Below are 23,479 nucleotides of genomic sequence, written 5' to 3' on the forward strand. Positions count from 1 at the left end.
GGTCATTCATGATCGCCAGGTGAAGGTGTGCAGAATGTGTATACAGCCAGGGCATATTGTTCGTGAATGCCCTGAGTTTCTGTGTAGGAATTGTGGGAGGCAGGGACACTATGCCAGGGAGTGTGACCAGTGGGAGCCAAAGTGCAAAGAATGTGGAAACAAGGAATCAAATTGTGTATGTAAGGGTGGGGAGGGTGAAGAGGTGGGGAGTGCCCTCTCAACTGAGGAGGACAATGAGTCAGAGGATGGTGTGGGTGAAGGAGTTGAGGGAGATGGGGAGGAGGAGGGAAGGATGGAGGAGGGGTTTGTAGTGGAACAGCTAATGGGGGGGCTGGGAACTGACAGCAGCCCTGTGGTGGTGGAACAGACTGGTGAAAGTGTGGGGGGGGGCATTGGGTCTAGCCTCGACTCAAATATGGTTGCACTGACGGACCCCGCAAACGGGAGTTTAGACAACAGGAAGGCTAAAGTGGATGCACGGGCAACTGGAGGGAAAGGTTCTGATCAGGAGCCTTTGCCTCCTAGAGTTGTGCGCACAAAAGCTGAGAGGAGTGCAGCCATGGAGATTGAGAGGCAGCAGGCGGAGACTGCAGAGAGTATATCCAGCCAGCAGGGAGAAGGACCTGCAAGTGACCCCCCCGCAATGTCTGAAGGTGATGAGTCAGAGGAGGATTATTTGGGTGTAGCAGGAGGGAGGAAGAGGGCACTCCTGAACAGACCCGGCAAATTGGCTGGTGTAAGGAAACAAAATCAAAGGAAGAAAGGGAAGGCAAAATGATGCTTACTGTAGAACACATTCTTTTCTGTCTGGTTTCAATGGTTACACTCACCTCAATAAATGTAAACGGGTTAAATAAGATGACAAAGTTAGAGGAAGTGTTGGTCAATTTTACATCTGACATTTTGTTACTGCAGGAAACAAAATGGGCACAAGCTAAAATACCAGAAATCAAAAAAAGATGGAGGGGGATGTTGTTTGTGAACTGTGGAACAGACAGATCATGTGGGGTGGCCATACTTATAAAAGAAAATGTGAAGGAAAATGTGAAGGAAATATTTAATGATGGGAAAGGGAGGGTAATAGTTATAGAGTTTGATATAAATAATGTAACATTTCGATTAATTAATGTCTATGCACCTAATAGAGGAAGCGAAAAAACAGTTTTCTTTGTTTCCTTGGGGCTACTCTGCTCAGGGAATTGTATTCTGGTGGGAGATTTCAATGTGTTCTGTACCAAGTTGGACGTCTATAGGGTTGATAAGTTTCGACAAGATGCAGCACGGACCAGTTTTTTAAAGATGATGAGAGACAATGATTTGATTGATGTATGGAGGATGGGTAATGCAAACAAAAGAGAATTTTCTAGGAGGTTGATAGTGGAGGGAGTTTTAAAACAAAGCAGGATAGATTTATGTTTGGCGTTTCAAGATATAGCAAATAAAGTAAACAACATACAGTATAAATTTACTGGATATAGCGATCATGCAGCAATCACATTTCATTTCGGGGACAGACAAAGAGGGAAAGGGGGTGGAGTTTGGTGTTTGAATGCAAGTGTGATGTCTGAGACAGAATATAAGGAGAAGGTGAAGGAGTGTTTTAGTGAGCAAATTATGTGTGAGAGGTACAAAGTGGATGTGTGTGGTTGGTGGGAAGGTGTTAAAAAATTGGTGAAAAACCTAAGTATAAGGTATTGTCAAAACAGGAACCGAGTGAGAAAGAGAAAGGAATGTGTGCTGAGAGAAATAATGGTGGAGGAATTAACACTAATGGATGAAAATCCAAACAGAGGTATTGGGACATACATAAAAATCAAAGGGGAATTAGAAGCTTATGAGAAAGACAGATGTCAAGGGGCAATAATTAGGAGCAGGGCTCAATATGTGGTGGAAGGGGAAAAATGTACATCTTTTTTCCTGGGGCTGGAAAAGCAAAAACAGTGCAAAACGTATATACGGGAAATAGAAAATGAAGAAGGGAAAATAGTGAATGATTATGTAGGGGTGTTGGAAGCGGTGCAGGGGTTTTATAGCAATTTATTTAAGAAAGGTGGTGTGGATCAGGGTAGTATGAGAGAGGTGTTAGAGACAGTTGAGGCCAGGTTAACAGACAGTGATAGGGAAGTATGTGAAATGGAGTTGTCAGAGTTGGAAGTAAAAGCAGCCATCAAGAGTCTGTCGACTGGTAAAAGTCCTGGCTCGGATGGCCTAACAAGTGAGTTTTATAAATGTTTTAGTGAGGTGTTAACTCCCATTTTGTTGAAGGTATACAGAGAAATGGAAAGGAGAGAGCAGGTCAGTGAGGATATGTCAACAGGCTTAATCACTATCTTATATAAGAAAAAGGGGAATCAAATGCATTTAGGGAATTATAGAGGGATTAGTTTATTAAATACGGATTATAAGATTTTAGCAAAGGTATTAGCAAATAGAATTAAATCGGTAGTAGGGTCCATTGTTTCAGCAACACAGGCGTATGGTATTCCAGGGAGAGATATAGCAGACACAATAGGGTCAGTCAGAGATGTGGTAAGGCATATGACAGAAGAGGGGGGTATAGTTTTGAGTGTTGATTTCAATAAGGCTTTTGATAGAGTGGAGCATGAGTTTATGTTTAGAACATTAGAGAAATTTGGTTTTGGAGATAGATTTGTGAAGTGGATTAGGTTGTTGTATAGTAGTGCAAAGAGTAGGGTTAAGTGCAATGGAGTATTGACAGACAGTTCCAGTTTAGGGAGATCAGTCAGGCAGGGTTGTCCATTATCAGCTTTATTATACAGTATAACAACAGAACCTTTGGCCACAATGTTAAAAAAAGATCAGTACATACAAGGCATCATCATACCTGGAGGAGAAAGGAGTTTAATTCATCAATATGCAGATGACACAAACATAACAGTAAAAAATTTGGACAGTGTGAGGAGGGTGATCAAATTATTAGAAGTGTATGGAAAGGCATCAGGAGCAAAAAAAAAAAAAAAAAAAATCTGAAATTCTTTGTATTGGGAATGTGGTGATGAAGGAATGTGAGATACCGTTTAAAGTGGCAAAAGAGATGATTAAGGTGTTGGGGGTGAATGTAGGTGTAAACGCCAATGAGGCAAGAGATGTTACATGGACAGGGGTTCTGAACAAGGTGAAGCAGAGTTTAAATTTGTGGAAAAGGAGGAGGTTGAGGTTGAGGGGAAGGGTTATTGTCGTTAATTGTTTGATCTTATCGCAGGTGAACCATGTGTTGGCTACACTGGATTTACCATTGTGGGTGGTGAAGGATTTAAACAGGGCTATCGATAATTTCTTGTGGGATGGGAAGCAGGCAAAAATTAAGCATAGTGTTAATGAATGAATATAAAAATGGGGGTTTAAAATTGATAGATGTAGAAGTGAAGAAAAGGGCATTAAGGGTAAAGCTTGTTAAAAAATATCTGTATAGTTGTAATCAGTATTGTTGGATGGGGTTTTTTGAGGAGTATTTGCATGAGTATGGTGGATGTGGTGTGAACAGTCTTTTAATGATTTTCAACAAACGAAGGTGTGTGGGGATGTCAAGATTTTATAGGGAGGTATTTGAAGCATGGGGGAAATATTTGAAGCATGTGAAGTATGAGTGTGGAAATAAGGCTGAATCAGCCCATCTTTCATAACCCGAAATTGACTCACAACAACAGAGTGTTGGTCAGCCAGGTTTTTGAGGAGGCAGGAGTGAAGCAGGTTAAACACTTACTAACTGAAAGTAGTGACAAGTTCAAATCAGTACAAGAGATCATGGAGACCATCCATAGAGTAAATATGGATGTGGGAAAGTACAAAATAAAAAGAATGTATCAGAAGGTTATGGATGCTTTAAGTCCAGAGTGGAGAAAACACATCTTAGGGGAAGGAAGTGTTGGAGAGCCGGAGAGGATGGTGGAATTGAATGTAGAGAGGAAGGGCAAAGGAGTCAAATTTAAAGAGGTACAAACCAAATGTGTTTATATGGATTTTCTGGTGGATGGTATGGAGAGACCAACTTCAGAGAAAGTATGGGCAAAGGTTTTTGTGGATTTTGATGTTACTAAAGTGTGGGGTAATTTGAATGTAAAGTACAATTGTATAGAGTGTGAGCACAATGATTTCAAAATAAGGCACAATAGAATATTCACAAACGTTGTTTTGCATCAAATTGATAATAACATCAGTAGAGTGTGTGATGTATGTAAAGTAACTGATGAGAACTTTAACCATTACTTTCTGGAATGTCCAATGTTGGTTGGGTTGTTTGCCAAGATTAAGGAATTGTTAAGTAAACACTGTGGGGTCAAAGTGGAAGATACTGTAGAATGGAAGAAACTGTGGTTATTTGGAGTGCTGGGGAAAGTAAAAGGCGTTAATGTTAATTTGGTAAACTCAGTTTTGAGTCACGTACGGTATGCTATTGTGTATCGAAGAAATATGGCACATTATGAGGGGAGGATAATTCAAGTTTGGGAATGGTTTGTGTCAATGTTTAAAAAAAATGTGAGGCTGGTGTACATGCTGAAGAAAGAAGACTTTCATAACTGCTTTGTGAAAAACAGCTCTTTAATCATGGTGACAGGAGCTGAGAGTTTAGGTTTCAATTCATGATGTGGTTTTATTTGTCCATGTAAGCATTCATGTGGTCTGGATCAATTGTGTATCTTCTGTAAATAATTGACAAAAGTGTAAAAAGTATTTTTTATAATAAAAAGAGAAAAAAAAAAAACAGCATGGCAACGCCCGATCTCGTCCGATCTCGGAAGCTAAGCAGGGTTGGGCCTGGTTAGTACTTGGATGGGAGACCGCCTGGGAATACCAGGTGCTGTATGCTCTTTTGCTCACTTGCAATATGCACAAGTAGTCCTTCATGAAAGGGGCTGGAAGCTGCTTTCATTTTGCCGAGAGAGAGACCACCTTGGATTGTCAAATACCAAATCTGGATATGAATAAGTAGCCTATGGTTGTCAACCTATTTTGTACGGCCAAACCAGCATGGCAACGCCCCTTTCAGGAAGTGAATTCAGGAAGTGTTGGACAGAGAGCAGGTGGACTGTGTGTTTGTTTGGAGAGTTTTTTTTCCTTCTGTTTGCTACACTTTTTCATCTGGTTTTTACTTGTGTTTGGATTTGAAAGAGGTGTTCACTGAAGCACTAAATCCCCCAACAGCTCTTGCTGATTGGGGGACTTTGCTAAGAAGATGGAAAATATAATGGTGAAGAAGGCGGTGAGCAGACAACAGGATGAGGATGTTGGAGGTAAAAGAGCTGACCTGAAATTTGAAAAGGATTTGACTGTAGCTGTGGAGATTGCCGGTGAAGAACGGATTACAATGATGGAACTGTTGAGAGGGATAAAGGAAGTTTGTGGACTGGTGTGTGGCTGCCGCTTCAAGGACCCCAAAAGGTATGAAGTTACCATGTCAAACTTAAGAGGGAAGGAGAAATTGGTGGATGGCTTCAAAATAAGGGGATGTAACATTATGGCGAAGGATCTGTCGATGGATGAGATGGTAGTCTCGTTCCTAAATCTGCCGGTGTACATTTCTGACGGAGCTATTGTGGAGCGGCTTACTACATGGGGTGTGGAGGCAGCTTCAGCAGTGAAGAGGCGTTTCTGGCCGGGGACAAGGATTGCAGATGGAACACGCTTCCTGAAGGTCAAGTTTAATGACACTGTGAGATCTCTGCCGTACTCAACAAGATTTGAAACAATGGAAGGCATGGAGTACTTTAGAGTGATTCATGACCGTCAGGTCAAAGTGTGCAGACTGTGTATACAGCCTGGTCATGTGTTGCGGGACTGTCCTGACTTTGCATGTTACAAGTGTGGGAGACAGGGGCATTACGCAAGGGAATGTGAAAGTGGGGGAGATCGTGGCTGTGCTGGATGTGGGAGGGATGACGGGCAGTGTGTCTGTTCCCAGGCGGGTGGAACGGCTGGAGCTGCCCACCCCAGGGAAGAAGGAACAGGAGTGGTGGAGGAGACTGAGTTGGAGGAAAGTGGCAGTGAGGAGGCGTTGGAGGAAGACGATGCGGAAGAGGAGCATATGGAGCCTGAATCCGGGCAGGAGACCGGAGTGGTGGGGGAGGATATCGGTGCCAGTCTGGACTGTGTGCTTCTTGAGAGCGAGGAGGAGCCAGACAAAGCTGATGCAGATGAGCAGAGAGAAGGAAAGGTGACACGTCCTGGGGTGTCTGCAGCTGCTGGGAAGATGATCTTTGGAGGAGCGAATCCTGTGGGCGGTGACAAACGGAAGGGTTCACAAGAGGAGCCGTCAGGAGAAGGGTCCTCAAATGGAGTAATGGGGAGTGGCAATGGAGAGCAGGTGGTGGGAAAAAAGCCATTGCCGGCCCGGAAAAAGAAACAGAGGAAGGACAAAAGCTCTGAAAGATAATGGGTGGTTGTGACATTCTTTTTATCTTGTTCATTATGGTCAATGTTGTTTCAATCAACACAAATGGGCTTAGAAGCATGGAAAAATTTGAGCTTGTGGTTGAAGCTTTCCCAGCGGACATTTTGTGCCTACAGGAAACTCATTGGACCGAGCAGTGCATGGGAGATGTTCGACAGAGATGGCATGGACAAATATTTGTGAGCAATAGGGGAGAACGAGTGTGTGGGGTGGCTATTTTGGTCAGGCCGGGTGTGGTGTCTGGAGTGCATTTATTGTACACGGACACAGGTGGGAGGGTGGTAGGGGTAGGGTTTAAATTTCAGGGTGTGGGGTATGTACTGTATAATGTGTATGCTCCGAATATAGAAATTGATAGACGGACACTGTTTATGTCTCTGGAAAGGTTGTGTGTGGGGAATTGTATGTTTGTCGGGGATTTTAATGTGAAGATGGATAGGTTGGATATCTCAAGAAGTGCATGCTTTGTATCAGACTCATCCCGTGATGTGTTGCGAAGAATAATGAAGGGGAAGGGCTTGGTGGATGTGTGGAGGGAGGGCCACCCAGATGAGCGGGTGTTCTCCCGGCGGCAGTGGGTAATGGGGGAGCTGAAGCAGTCACGTATTGATCTGTGTGTAGCACATGAAGCATGTGTACACCTGCTGGGAGGGATGGAGTACAGGGACGCATTCTTCAGCGACCATGATGCTCTGTCTTTCAGGTTGGGGAAGGTACGGGAGGGGAAGGGGGGAGGATTGTGGTGCTTTAATACTGGTCTGTTGAAGGATGAGGGGTTTAGAGTAGCAGTGAAAGAGTGTGTGCGTGATGCCATGTCTGAACGTCTGTATGAATCGGATGTGTGTGAGTGGTGGGAGGGGTTGAAGGTAAAGTTTAAGCAGATAGCAATGGGTTTTGCTAGGCAAGCTGGTCAGAGGAAGAGGCGGGATGAGAAAGCCCTTAAGTCACAGATGGCCTTTGAGTTGGGAATGATAGAGGCTGATGCTGGATATGACACTGCAGAGTATTTGAGGGTGCGGGAGGAGATGAGGGCTGTGGACAGGCATAGGTGCACAGGGGCAGTGGTGAGGAGTAGAGCAAGGTACGTGGTGGAGGGGGAGAGGAGCACAGCATTTTTTCTTGGGCTAGAAAAGAGGAGGCAGCAGAAGAGTTATTTTACTGAGCTGATCGATGACCAAGGGGAGAGAGTTACAGATCTGGTGGGTATTTTAAGCACGGTACAGTCTTTCTATGAGAGTTTATATACTTCGGGTGGGGTGAAGGAGGAGTGTATGGAGAGTGTGCTGGAAGCTGTGAAGACAAGGGTGGCGGTGGAGGATGTGGGGATGTGTGAGGCTGATATCACGAGGGATGAGGTCACAGGTGCAATATCTGGGCTGAATTTAAATAAAAGTCCAGGTTCAGATGGCCTTACTGCTGAATTCTATGGTGCATTTAGTGGGATCCTGGCCCCTCTGTTGATGCGGGTGTTTGAGTGCATGGAGGAGAGGAGGGTGGTGCCTGAGTCAATGGCCTTAGGAGTTTTAACAGTGCTTTACAAAGGGAAGGGGAGTCATTTGAAACTTGAAAATCATAGGCCTATTTCTTTACTGAACATTGATCATAAGGTGTTGGCTAAAATACTAGCCAACAGACTTAAAAAGGTGATGGGAAGTATCATTGCACCTACTCAGGCTTATGGGGTTCCGGGGAGGGATATTGCAGACACCATATGCACTATCAGGGATGTTGTGAGGCATATGCAGGATGTGGGAGGGGTAGTGCTCTGCCTGGATCTGAACAAGGCTTTTGATAGAGTGGAGCACCGGTTCCTACTGGAGACCATGGAAAGGTTTGGGTTTGGGCCTAGATTGAGAGGATGGGTGGAGCTGTTATATGGGGCAGCACGAAGTGTTGTGAAGTGTAATGGGGTGCTGACTGACTCCTTTCCACTGGGCAGGTCTATAAGGCAGGGATGCCCACTGTCTGCAATGCTTTACAGCATTTCAGTGGAGCCCTTGGCAGCATTTGTTAAGAGTGATTGTGGTGTCCGTGGTGTGAGAATGCCAGGGGGAGGAGTGAGTGTCCTGCATCACTATGCTGACGATACAACATGTACTGTAATGGATGTGGAGAGTGTGAAATGTTTAATGAAATGTTTTGATATATATGGGAAGGCATCTGGGGCAAGGGTGAATGTTGAGAAAAGTGAAATGTTGTGTGCAAAAGAAATGGACATATCCACATGTAACGTTCCTTTTAGAACTGTCAAGGACTATGTGAAGGTTTTGGGTGTGAATATTGGGGTGGATGAATGTGAGGCCAGAGACATTACGTGGACTGGGGTGATTAACAAGATCAAGACCACTTTGAACTTCTGGAAACAAAGAAAATTGAAATTAAGGGGTAAAGTGGTGGTGGTGAATGCTTTGCTGATGTCTAAATGTGTCTATGTATTAGGTGTTTTGGATATGCCTGTGTGGGTGTTGAAGGAAATCAAGGGGATGGTATCTGGCTTCTTGTGGGGTGGGGGTGGGGGAGCGGTTAAGATTGCTCATGATGTTCTGATTGCAGATTATGTTAAGGGGGGGTTGAAATTAATGGACATTGAAGTTAAACTGAAAGCCATGCGGGTCAAGACAGTGAAGAAATGTTTGTATGGGGAGCAGGGTCATGGGTGGATGGAGTTTTTTCGCCACTGGGTACATAAGGTTAGTGGTTGTGGGGATTATGGCCTGTTAATGTGTCTGAAGCCAGGGATGTATGCAGGGGCACCTGAGTTTTATAAGGAGGTGTTCAGGGCTTGGGGGGAGCTTTTGCCACAAATTAACTATTCATGTGTATCAGCAGGGGTGATTTTGAATATGCCGGTGTTTTTAAATCCTGTGCTGAAATCAAGGGGAAGGCTTTTGGAGAGTAAGGTGTTCATGAAGGCAGGTATGGTGAGGGTTCGGGATTTTAGGTATGACGTGATCCCAGGGTTCCTGACGGATCACGCAATCCTGGACACTATCTGGGCAGTGGAGTGGGATATCGGCAGAGGGACAGTGTTAGGGGTCTTTGAGAGGTTAAAGGAGTGCTTCCCTAGGGAGTGGGTTGAGATTCTGGATAGTTCTGTGTGTGTGGGGGATGTGGGAACATTGCCTGACTTACAGGTGGGGACGGGGGAGTCTAGCCGGGCACTGTCCTCTGCCAGGGTAAAAGATATCTACTGGGCTCTGCTAGCTGGGAAGGTTAGGGTACCTGCCTCAGAGAAAGTGTGGAGGTGTGTGTTTCCGGGATTGGATATGGAATGTTTGTGGGGTAATTTAATGGTGAAACTTAATAGTCTTGAATGTACACATTTTGATTTCATGCTTAGGCACAACAGGATTTACACTAAGGTGGTGATTCATCAGATAGACAGGTCAGTGTCGCGGGTGTGTGATGTGTGTGAGGAGGAGGATGAAAACTTGATGCACATGATGTTTGAATGCAACTCTGTGTCTGGGTTTTATGTAAGGCTTAAGCTATTATTGGCGTCATACTGGGGGGGGGGAATGGATAGGAAGGTTTGATTGGAGGTGTTTAGTATTGTTTGGTGTGTGGGAGAGAGTGAGGGGTGTAAATATAGAGTTATTGAACTATGTGTTGTCCCATGCAAGATATGCAGTGTACTTAAGGCGGAACTTGGCACGTTTTGAAGCTAAGAGGGTAAAAGTGTGGGACATATTTGTGGGGATGTTAACCCTTGTGCTACCTTCGGGTCATTGTGACCCACCGTCGTGTTGCGATGCCTATTCCTACCCCTTGTGCTACCTTCGGGTCATTGTGACCCACCGTCGTGTTGCGATGCCCATTCTTACCCCTTGTGCTACCTTCGGGTCATTGTGACCCACCGTCGTGTTGCGATGCCCATTCTTACCCCTTGTGCTACCTTCGGGTCATTGTGACCCACCGTCGTGTTGCGATGCCCATTCTTACCCCTTGTGCTACCTTCGGGTCATTGTGACCCACCGTCGTGTTGCGATGCCTATTCCTACCCCTTGTGCTACCTTCGGGTCATTGTGACCCACCGTCGTGTTGCGATGCCTATTCCTACCCCTTGTGCTACCTTCGGGTCATTGTGACCCACCGTCGTGTTGCGATGCCCATTCTTACCCCTTGTGCTACCTTCGGGTCATTGTGACCCACCGTCGTGTAGCGATACCTTTACCTTATAAAAATAAAATAATTATTATTTTTGTATTAACCCTGCCACCGCCGTCTCGGTGCGACTCTTACTAATATAAAAACATAGATACGTAGGGGAGGGGTATATCACATAATATCAACAGTTAAAACTAGGAGGCACACTCGCGCTGCCCTCAGGTCATTGTGACCCACCGCAGTGTCTGCGTTGTCAAAGTGTGTATATCACGTTATATCACTAGTTAACACTAGGTGGAGCTACCTTCGGGTCATTGTGACCCACCGTCGTGTCTGCGTTGTCAATTGTGAACCCGCCGCCCGCCCCAGAAGTTTATATATCAGGTTATATCACTAGTTAACACTAGGTGGAGCTGTCCGCGGGTCGTTGTGACCCACCGCAGTGTCTGCGTTGTCAATTACGGCGGTCAAATTAGGTAGGCGTCATTGGGCTCTCTCAACTTGACGAGGTTTGATCCACGCCTCCAACATCTCCCCTGAGTCTAATGACGCCTTTACGATTCGACGATTGGCGATCCCTCTCGGCGGGAGAATTGGCCTGGCGTCAGAGAAAACCGCGGTCGGACCCTTCTGCCAAGTTTGCAGGTAGGACGGCCTCGGCGAGCAGACGGGGCGACGTGACGTCTGGCGTCAGAGAAAACCGCGGCCGGACCTCTCTCACCCCTTTTTTTTTTTTTTTTTTTTTTTTGGTCCAACCAGAGAAAACCGCGGCCGGACCTCTCACCCCTTTTTTTTGTTTTGTCCAACCAGAGAACCAGAGAAAACCGCCGTCGGACCCTTCTGCCAAGTTGCAAGCAGACGGGCCACGTGACGTCTGGCTTCAGAGAAACCGCGGTCGGACCCGTCTGCCGAGCGGCCGTGCGGCTGCGGCCCCCCTTTGGAATCAGACTGGCCACGTCGACCTAGATTAAATTGATAAGGTCGGAACGAAGGGAGACAGATGAAATCGACGCCTCTCTCCGACCTCGTCTCGTCCACTTTATTTATGTATTTTATTTTATATTATTTTATTTCAATTGTATTTTTTATTTTTTTTATTTTTTTGTCCAACCGCGCGCGCCGCCTTTTACGATTCGACGATTGGCGATCCCTCTCGGCGGGAGAATTGGCCTGGCGTCAGAAAAAACCGCGGTCGGACCCTTCTGCCAAGTTTGCAGGTAGGACGGCCTCGGCGAGCAGACGGGGCGACGTGACGTCTGGCGTCAGAGAAAACCGCGGCCGGACCTCTCTCACCACTTAGTTTTTTATTTTATTTTGTTTATTTTTTTTAATTTTTTTTTTGGTCCAACCAGAGAACCAGAGAAAACCGCGGCCGGACCTCTCTCACCACTTTATTTATATATTTTTTTTTTTTTTTTTTTAGGGTTCCTCCGGTAGGAGAACCCTATTGTTATTGGTGGTATTATTATTTTTTACCCATGGGAGTCAATGGCAGCCCCTAGACCAGTACCGTAAAAAGTTGTGAAATTTGGCATGTTGAAACTGCAGACCATTAGTAACTACCATACCAAACATGGGCCATGTGAGACAATAGGTGGCGCTACAGGCCACGCCCCAATATGTCAATTTTCAAATTGATGCCATTTGCAGGCCATAAGTCCCAAAATTCTGAAATGCATTACATATGCCTTATTTCTCATGAGGAATAAAAAAGCCTCAAGAAGCTATAACGGCCACCATATTGGATTTGTCTGTACAATAAAGATTAAGGAAACGCGTTTTTTCCCTACTCCTCCTACATTTTTGGTCGAATTTTCTTCAAAATTGCCATAGATGATATCCAGACTGAGCCTCACAAAAGTTATCGTAGGGATTTCTGATTTTCAAAACCGTTTGTCCGGTAGAGCCAATCAAAATCTGCAACAAAGCAACCAAACAGGACGTTTGGTCAAATCTCAGCAAATCTTTGAGATATCAACACCAAACTTGGTATGTCACGTGGAAGACACTACAACATGTTACCATGTGCAAAGGCAACTTCATACCTCAAAAAATGATTGATATAAAGCAAATTGAATTTATTGCTAATGCTAAAATAATGCTTTACACATCCGCCGGCCAAAAACTGATACTCTGATTCAATCACTAGTCCATATGAAGACTCTTGAGAATGTTGAGTACACAAATCTGAGAAAAAGTTGACTGTAACATGAAAACTCGATTTTTAGTGAATATTTGAAACATGCATGCTTGGCTAATTTCTAGGGCTGTTTCCCCAAATCCTCTCTCCCTTTGCTCCTGTGCGCGCGTGCTCCACATTCTCTCACACACAAGGGGCCAGAGCCCCTTGACACACGCATGCTTTCTTGAAAATGTGTGCTGACCAAGCCCCCACCCTCGTTTTTTAGCCCCTGTTTCATTTCGCTTCCAATCGCAGCTCGCTGTTACGAATACAAATTATTTTTCGGCGGCCATTGTTGTTTCCCGTGTCCCGTGAAAGTCGTCTCCCGTGAAAGCCGTGTTGGAGGCAGCCACTTTCGGTAAGTCCTGGTTTTACACATTTTAAGCTAGAATTAATGATTGGGTTTGTGAAAGTACACTACTCTTGAATTATGGTGAAGGTTTAGCACTTTTAGACCTTATAGATCGTGATTCTGAAGTGACGGAAAACCAAACTCGAAAAGTAGCTACTGTAGCTCTAGCTTTTTTCCTCTGTGTTTTTAATTAGTGAGTCATTTTGCATCTCGGCGAATTGTTCATCAAAAAGGTCGAGGAGAGCAGCCTTTAGGAGAAAAAGCAATTCCCCACAGACCTGTCGGCTCATAATGGTGATTTTTGGCGTGAAAGTCTTTGTAATAAGCCTATGCGGCAGGGAGACTTTTTCAAGGCGAGCCTGTTTCATTCGTCATATGCCCTGAGAAAGCGACCTACGTTAGCCAGGCTAGTTTTGCCAATTTCGGTAAGTCAGGCTATTTAAAGGTCTCTTACAGTCAGAATCACTGTTTACAAGCAAAGGTCGAGCTGGTCTTTTGTCAGATGTGTATATATTGACCAGTTTAGAGGTAAATACTCTTGCCAGAGCCTGGAATCGAACCTGTGTTTTGAGTGACTGCATGGGTCTCCATGACGTCAACACATTTGGATTCAAGTTCAAGTAATGACACTGCATTTCACAGTCAAAACTGAAGTCTGTATCAAGTGTAGATGGGAAAAGCTTCATTTTTCACAACTGACATGGACCCTTTCTTCACTTTGACAGGTCTGGAGGGTCATGCAGAGGCCTGCTCAACAGAGTTCAACAGAGGATGCAACAGACTCGAGGATGGTGAGATCCACACAGACCCCTTGCTGGACTACCCCTCTCTAGCTGGACAGCTTCTCTTCAGCCCTGACCCCAGAACAGCTTGATCCAGCTGGCCTGCCTGCCTGCAGGCCCTGCTTGCCCCTGCCTGCCAGCCCTCCAGAGACAGTCACCCCACAGACACAGTAGCTCTGCAGCCTGCTTTTTTGAGGACATTGATGAAAAAGGACAAGCCAGCATTACTTTGATGAAAGTCTAAATGTTTAATCCTTTCCATGTGCCAGTATGCCAAGCTGCTGACTTTGTGTCTTAAGTGATGAAACTAGTTCAAGTGATAGACTTTTGACCTGAATCCAATGATTATTCATCTGAATAAAAACCACTCAAGAGAAGTACTGCTTCTTGGAGCATTTGTGCTCCACATCAGTACATCTCACACATTTGCCTTTGTTTCCATGGGATTCATGGAATTGTTAGTTTCTGCTCCACCATTTCCACCCTAGTGTAATAATAAGTATAATTTAGGACAGCAATTACATTTTTGTGTTATCCTTCCGCATTACACACATTTAGTCAATGTTCTTAAACTCAACCGATTATTGTCATTTTACCATACTGTTCATATTGAACAGACATCAGTGTTTACTTGGAAAGATGACTGTATATTTCCACTTTTGATTTGTATTTCCATCGTAAGTTTGGTCTTTAATTTCATTTGGAAGTGGTATTAAAAGGTCTTACATTTAACTTGTTTATACCTGTAGACACCCTGTGAAGCCCCCACTGCAGAGACAGTTGGTGACAGAGAGGTGCAGACATTAAGTTAAACATGCCTTAAGAATAGAGTAACAAATAGAGACTAAATGTGTAAATGGCTGTTGAAACTGAGTTGGTGCATGTCAGTTTAGGCAAAGGTAACCTTTTAAACCTCTAGGTTTAAAACAAATTCAGATTTGATTGGAACTCTCTTTTAAACATTTATAGTTGGATTTGACATTTAATTCATTTAGCAAGTTGTTTAACTCAAACAACCATAACACGGTACATATGGTATACAATGCTGCAGTCAGATTTGGCGAAATTGTTAGCTTGGATGTTATCTTTACATATAGATGGGGTCTTGTTGATGCGCACGCAGCTTCAAGGCAGAAAGACGCGTTCCATTTCACTTTTACTGTACCTACACCTTTAATGTTCCCGCCATCCCCCCATTTCTGAATAAAGTTCGACTGATCTGATTTGTTGATTTCTGTTGCTATGAAAACCAGTTTAGCCAAGCTAACTAACATTGTTTTTAGCTAGCTTGCATTACCATTCAATTGCTAACAAAACATTAGTAAAAATAGCTTGCTAATCGGGCAGAACTTGAACTCGGGCAGGAGACTCTGAGACCTCAGCGCACCACTAGCATCTCGTCATATCACGCAGTCGGAGCACAGCTAGATAATCAGCGTCAGCGCTCTTGGGTACCCAGCATGCAGTGCGGCATGTTAAAAAAACAACAGCTACGCAAGGGATTTCAGTTGTTGTGTTCGTTCAGTTAGATGTTTGTAATGTTATTGGCCGGGTTTCCCAGATTCGTTAAGAAGCTCTTAACGCTAAGAGCTTCTTAGGAGCGTTCTAAGAGCGTTCTAGAGCGTTCTTAGAACGCTCTTAAGAAGCTCTTAGCGTTAAGAGCTTCTTAACGAATCTGGGAAACCCGGCCATTGTTTGTTAGTTAATATAATCTTGTTGGTCACCTTGAGTGTGCATGCTGTGTAGTTTAATGGGAACAGAGAGTCGGCCATTTTACTATCACAGGCTATACTTGCAAGGAGCTGAACGTGGGCTGTGCCCTAGACCAGACCAATTGCCTATGAGGCTAATCTTGATTCTGGATTGACTGAGATTCTGGAAAGAGATCTACTCAAGAAGAGAGTCAATATCTGTGGTTTTCAAGCCATCTTTGAGAAAGTTTGAAAACAATGTTGCGGTTAATATGTTTTGATTGTGGGAGGCAACTTTTGGACTACACCTAAACCTCATGCGGCCACCGCACCACCCGCACTGGCAAAGAGGGAAACAGCATGGATGGGGAAAGTGTGTGGGCAGAGCAAGCAGTAGTAGTACATAAACTACACACGTCCTTTACTAAAGTGTATTCTGACTTTCATAAAGTTAATGTTGTAATCAAAGCTTTTAAAGAATGGATCTCTGCATGATGGGCCTGACCAGAGCACAGGTGGCCTGACAGAACACGCTTCAAAGTTGTCACTTTCAAAAGGGTGGCATTTTAACCCTGTCAGTCCAAAATGTCTAAAAGTTGGTACGCATGCCTTATTGCCAATGGGGAACAAAGAAGTCTCAAGAACCCATAATGTCGGCAGCATGGATATTTCTCTACAGTGACAATTTGTGAAGAATTTCAAAAAATGACTTCAAATCAGCCATTGATCCAATTGTATTGAAATGTTGTGTACATGTATGAAATACATGTCTGTGTCATGTCAATTTTGTAATGGTTTGCAATGCTGAGGAGGAACCCGCCATTGCTGCCTGCAGCTATATTTAGGGTTCCTCCGGTAGGAGAACCCTATTGTTATTGGTGGTATTATTATTTTTTACCCATGGGAGTCAATGGCAGCCCCTAGACCAGTACCGTAAAAAGTTGTGAAATTTGGCATGTTGAAACTGCAGACCATTAGTAACTACCATACCAAACATGGGCCATGTGAGACAATAGGTGGCGCTACAGGCCACGCCCCAATATGTCAATTTTCAAATTGATGCCATTTGCAGGCCATAAGTCCCAAAATTCTGAAATTCATTACATATGCCTTATTTCTCATGAGGAATAAAAAAGCCTCAAGAAGCTATAACGGCCACCATATTGGATTTGTCTGTACAATAAAGATTAAGGAAACGCGTTTTTTCCCTACTCCTCCTACATTTTTGGTCGAATTTTCTTCAAAATTGCCATAGATGATATCCAGACTGAGCCTCACAAAAGTTATCGTAGGGATTTCTGATTTTCAAAACCGTTTGTCCGGTAGAGCCAATCAAAATCTGCAACAAAGCAACCAAACAGGACGTTTGGTCAAATCTCAGCAAATCTTTGAGATATCAACACCAAACTTGGTATGTCACGTGGAAGACACTACAACATGTTACCATGTGCAAAGGCAACTTCATACCTCTAAAAATGATTGATATAAAGCAAATTGAATTTATTGCTAATGCTAAAATAATGCTTTACACATCCGCCGGCCAAAAACTGATACTCTGATTCAATCACTAGTTCATATGAAGACTCTTGAGAATGTTGAGTACACAAATCTAAGAAAAAGTTGACTGTAACATGAAAACTCGATTTTTAGTGAATATTTGAAACATGCATGCTTGGCTAATTTCTAGGGCTGTTTCCCCAAATCCTCTCTCCCTTTGCTCCTGTGCGCGCGTGCTCCACATTCTCTCACACACAAGGGGCCAGAGCCCCTTGACACACGCATGCTTTCTTGAAAATGTGTGCTGACCAAGCCCCCACCCTCGTTTTTTAGCCCCTGTTTCATTTCGCTTCCAATCGCAGCTCGCTGTTACGAATACAAATTATTTTTCGGCGGCCATTGTTGTTTCCCGTGTCCCGTGAAAGTCGTCTCCCGTGAAAGCCGTGTTGGAGGCAGCCACTTTCGGTAAGTCCTGGTTTTACACATTTTAAGCTAGAATTAATGATTGGGTTTGTGAAAGTACACTACTCTTGAATTATGGTGAAGGTTTAGCACTTTTAGACCTTATAGATCGTGATTCTGAAGTGACGGAAAACCAAACTCGAAAAGTAGCTACTGTAGCTCTAGCTTTTTTCCTCTGTGTTTTTAATTAGTGAGTCATTTTGCATCTCGGCGAATTGTTCATCAAAAAGGTCGAGGAGAGCAGCCTTTAGGAGAAAAAGCAATTCCCCACAGACCTGTCGGCTCATAATGGTGATTTTTGGCGTGAAAGTCTTTGTAATAAGCCTATGCGGCAGGGAGACTTTTTCAAGGCGAGCCTGTTTCATTCGTCATATGCCCTGAGAAAGCGACCTACGTTAGCCAGGCTAGTTTTGCCAATTTCGGTAAGTCAGGCTATTTAAAGGTCTCTTACAGTCAGAATCACTGTTTACAAGCAAAGGTCGAGCTGGTCTTTTGTCAGATGTGTATATATTGACCAGTTTAGAGGTAAATACTCTTGCCAGAGCCTGGAATCGAACCTGTGTTTTGAGTGACTGCATGGGTCTCCATGACGTCAACACATTTGGATTCAAGTTCAAGTAATGACACTGCATTTCACAGTCAAAACTGAAGTCTGTATCAAGTGTAGATGGGAAAAGCTTCATTTTTCACAACTGACATGGACCCTTTCTTCACTTTGACAGGTCTGGAGGGTCATGCAGAGGCCTGCTCAACAGAGTTCAACAGAGGATGCAACAGACTCGAGGATGGTGAGATCCACACAGACCCCTTGCTGGACTACCCCTCTCTAGCTGGACAGCTTCTCTTCAGCCCTGACCCCAGAACAGCTTGATCCAGCTGGCCTGCCTGCCTGCAGGCCCTGCTTGCCCCTGCCTGCCAGCCCTCCAGAGACAGTCACCCCACAGACACAGTAGCTCTGCAGCCTGCTTTTTTGAGGACATTGATGAAAAAGGACAAGCCAGCATTACTTTGATGAAAGTCTAAATGTTTAATCCTTTCCATGTGCCAGTATGCCAAGCTGCTGACTTTGTGTCTTAAGTGATGAAACTAGTTCAAGTGATAGACTTTTGACCTGAATCCAATGATTATTCATCTGAATAAAAACCACTCAAGAGAAGTACTGCTTCTTGGAGCATTTGTGCTCCACATCAGTACATCTCACACATTTGCCTTTGTTTCCATGGGATTCATGGAATTGTTAGTTTCTGCTCCACCATTTCCACCCTAGTGTAATAATAAGTATAATTTAGGACAGCAATTACATTTTTGTGTTATCCTTCCGCATTACACACATTTAGTCAATGTTCTTAAACTCAACCGATTATTGTCATTTTACCATACTGTTCATATTGAACAGACATCAGTGTTTACTTGGAAAGATGACTGTATATTTCCACTTTTGATTTGTATTTCCATCGTAAGTTTGGTCTTTAATTTCATTTGGAAGTGGTATTAAAAGGTCTTACATTTAACTTGTTTATACCTGTAGACACCCTGTGAAGCCCCCACTGCAGAGACAGTTGGTGACAGAGAGGTGCAGACATTAAGTTAAACATGCCTTAAGAATAGAGTAACAAATAGAGACTAAATGTGTAAATGGCTGTTGAAACTCAGTTGGTGCATGTCAGTTTAGGCAAAGGTAACCTTTTAAACCTCTAGGTTTAAAACAAATTCAGATTTGATTGGAACTCTCTTTTATACATTTATAGTTGGATTTGACATTTAATTCATTTAGCAAGTTGTTTAACTCAAACAACCATAACACGGTACATATGGTATACAATGCTGCAGTCAGATTTGGCGAAATTGTTAGCTTGGATGTTATCTTTACATATAGATGGGGTCTTGTTGATGCGCACGCAGCTTCAAGGCAGAAAGACGCGTTCCATTTCACTTTTACTGTACCTACACCTTTAATGTTCCCGCCATCCCCCCATTTCTGAATAAAGTTCGACTGATCTGATTTGTTGATTTCTGTTGCTATGAAAACCAGTTTAGCCAAGCTAACTAACATTGTTTTTAGCTAGCTTGCATTACCATTCAATTGCTAACAAAACATTAGTAAAAATAGCTTGCTAATCGGGCAGAACTTGAACTCGGGCAGGAGACTCTGAGACCTCAGCGCACCACTAGCATCTCGTCATATCACGCAGTCGGAGCACAGCTAGATAATCAGCGTCAGCGCTCTTGGGTACCCAGCATGCAGTGCGGCATGTTAAAAAAACAACAGCTACGCAAGGGATTTCAGTTGTTGTGTTCGTTCAGTTAGATGTTTGTAATGTTATTGGCCGGGTTTCCCAGATTCGTTAAGAAGCTCTTAACGCTAAGAGCTTCTTAGGAGCGTTCTAAGAGCGTTCTAGAGCGTTCTTAGAACGCTCTTAAGAAGCTCTTAGCGTTAAGAGCTTCTTAACGAATCTGGGAAACCCGGCCATTGTTTGTTAGTTAATATAATCTTGTTGGTCACCTTGAGTGTGCATGCTGTGTAGTTTAATGGGAACAGAGAGTCGGCCATTTTACTATCACAGGCTATACTTGCAAGGAGCTGAACGTGGGCTGTGCCCTAGACCAGACCAATTGCCTATGAGGCTAATCTTGATTCTGGATTGACTGAGATTCTGGAAAGAGATCTACTCAAGAAGAGAGTCAATATCTGTGGTTTTCAAGCCATCTTTGAGAAAGTTTGAAAACAATGTTGCGGTTAATATTTTTTTATTGTGGGAGGCAACTTTTGGACTACACCTAAACCTCATGCGGCCACCGCACCACCCGCACTGGCAAAGAGGGAAACAGCATGGATGGGGAAAGTGTGTGGGCAGAGCAAGCAGTAGTAGTACATAAACTACACACGTCCTTTACTAAAGTGTATTCTGACTTTCATAAAGTTATTGTTGTAATCAAAGCTTTTAAAGAATGGATCTCTGCATGATGGGCCTGACCAGAGCACAGGTGGCCTGACAGAACACGCTTCAAAGTTGTCACTTTCAAAAGGGTGGCATTTTAACCCTGTCAGTCCAAAATGTCTAAAAGTTGGTACGCATGCCTTATTGCCAATGGGGAACAAAGAAGTCTCAAGAACCCATAATGTCGGCTGCATGGATATTTCTCTACAGTGACAATTTGTGAAGAATTTCAAAAAATGACTTCAAATCAGCCATTGATCCAATTGTCTTGAAATGTTGTGTACATGTATGAAATACATGTCTGTGTCATGTCAATTTTGTAATGGTTTGCAATGCTGAGGAGGAACCCGCCATTGCTGCCTGCAGCTATATTTGGTGGTATTATTATTATGTTTTACCCATGGGAGTCAATGGCAGCCCCTAGACCAGTACCGTAAAAAGTTGTGAAATTTGGCATGTTGAAACTGCAGACCATTAGTAACTACCATACCAAACATGGGCCATGTGAGACAATAGGTGGCGCTACAGGCCACGCCCCAATATGTCAATTTTCAAATTGATGCCATTTGCAGGCCATAAGTCCCAAAATTCTGAAATTCATTACATATGCCTTATTTCTCATGAGGAATAAAAAAGCCTCAAGAAGCTATAACGGCCGCCATATTGAATTTGTCTGTACAATAAAGATTAAGGAAACGCGTTTTTTCCCTACTCCTCCTACATTTTTGGTCGAATTTTCTTCAAAATTGCCATAGATGATATCCAGACTGAGCCTCACAAAAGTTATCGTAGGGATTTCTGATTTTCAAAACCGTTTGTCCGGTAGAGCCAATCAAAATCTGCAACAAAGCAACCAAACAGGACGTTTGGTCAAATCTCAGCAAATCTTTGAGATATCAACACCAAACTTGGTATGTCACGTGGAAGACACTACAACATGTTACCATGTGCAAAGGCAACTTCATACCTCTAAAAATGATTGATATAAAGCAAATTGAATTTATTGCTAATGCTAAAATAATGCTTTACACATCCGCCGGCCAAAAAATGATACTCTGATTCAATCACTAGTTCATATGAAGACTCTTGAGAATGTTGAGTACACAAATCTGAGAAAAAGTTGACTGTAACATGAAAACTCGATTTTTAGTGAATATTTGAAACATGCATGCTTGGCTAATTTCTAGGGCTGTTTCCCCAAATCCTCTCTCCCTTTGCTCCTGTGCGCGCGTGCTCCACATTCTCACACACAAGGGGCCAGAGCCCCTTGACACACGCGCGAGCTTGGTACACGCACAAGAAGACGACCATTTTATTGTATCGTTGGAGAACTCCTGCAGCCCTCAGAGATTTTCATTGTTACATTTGACAGTGAGTAATAAGATCCTACAATGGCAGTACAAAACATGTATTTTAGCGTTTGTATTCGTATGATAACTTGAAGACTTTTATACTGTCGTAAACAGGATAGCAGCTAATCTATCTAGGCTAGCTGAGCTAAGGATATCTCTTTGTACAGACAGTATTACAGGCTAGCAAGTCGTAAAATCTTTAACATTATACTTGCTTCTGTGAGACGCGTTTGAAATTTGTATACTGTGCGTAACTATGCGGTTGGGTTGTTCTATTTTTACATGTCATTGTTGATGTAATTTAAATTAGTACGGTGAGTTTCAAATGTGTCTTTCGATTAAACACTGCAGCGTGTATTACACAATGATCATTTGTGGTGCGGCGTCTATTCGAAGGCAACGTTTAATTAGTAAGACAGATTCAGTGAATTGTAGTTGCAGTGCGGCCATACACAAACAAATAGACAAGGAGGTCAAACAAATGCCGAGCAAGCTATAACCCTTAAGGCTAGTTTTTGCTTTTGTGGACGGCATTTCAAATTTATGTACTGTACGTACCTACGGTTGGGTTATTCTATCTTTAGCTACATGTCATTGTTGATGTAATTTTGTTTGTTCGTTCCAAGTTTTTCTGACGGTCTTCACATCGTAAGTTATTCTTTTTGAAACTGTAGCTAGGTAGCCTAGTTTGCTGCACAGTTAGAGCTACCTAGCATAAGCAAGTAGCAATGGTACCATGGTTGTTTTGCTTACTAGCTTTGTTTGGGTTCATGGTTTGATCGTTTAGGAGTTCCATTGAAAGCCTATAGACCTACAATACGTTTGTAATCGGCATTTTGTACCATGCTGCACGATTTCCTATCTCTTGATAACATTTTATATTTGTATCAATTTTATACACTAAATTGCCAAAGTATTCGCTCGGTTGCCTTTACACGCTCATGAACGTGAGTGACATCTCATTCTTAAACCATAGGATATGATGTCGGACCACCCTTTGTAGCTATAATAGTTTCAACTCGTCTAGGAAGGCTTTCCACAAGGTTTAAGAGGTTTATGGAAATGTTTTACCATTCTTCCAGAAGTGCATTTGTGAGGTCCAACATTGATGTGGAACAAGAAGGTTTGGCTCGCAGTCCCTGCTCTAATTCATCCCAAAGGTGTTGTATTGGGTTGAGGTCAGGACTGTGTGCAGGCCACTCAAGTTCGTCCACACCAATCTCGCTCATCCATGTGTTTATGGGCCTTGCTTTGTGCACTGTTGCACAGTCATGTTAGAACAGGAAGGGGCCATCTCCAAACTGTTCCCACAAAGTTTGGAGCTTGAAATTGTAAAAATGTTGGTGAATTATTGCATTTCAGGAAATTAACTTATGGGTAGGAAATATTTAATGGATTGGGCTCGGCGGGGTATTTTGTCATCCATCCATTCCTACTCCATGCTCTTGATTATGTAATTGACCTACAGGTACATCTTCTAGGCTATGTTTATTTGTTTTAATTTTCTAATGTGAGTCAGTGGCTTGGCAGTATTTTAACAGTAAGGTTTGGTTATTTGTGTTAAACTGTGATGATTCTTTTGATGAAACATGAATTTAAAGTAAAAACCATTTGCAAGATAAATTGTTCTCAATTGGTCTTAATTTGTATTTATAGTTGAGTCCGTTTCTCTGTTTACATTTTACAGACTTAAATTTGAATGTAGA

At 43.3% G+C, this 23,479-nt stretch overlaps 1 pseudogene; it reads left to right on the plus strand.

The window, feature by feature from the left end:
- The first annotated feature begins 4,710 nt into the window (after positions 1-4,710).
- On the plus strand, positions 4,711-4,828 carry LOC134012400 (5S ribosomal RNA; annotated as a pseudogene).
- The last annotated feature ends 18,651 nt before the right edge of the window (positions 4,829-23,479 follow it).

Source organism: Osmerus eperlanus, chromosome 25 (genome assembly GCF_963692335.1).
Source record: "Osmerus eperlanus chromosome 25, fOsmEpe2.1, whole genome shotgun sequence".
Lineage (NCBI taxonomy): Eukaryota > Metazoa > Chordata > Actinopteri > Osmeriformes > Osmeridae > Osmerus > Osmerus eperlanus.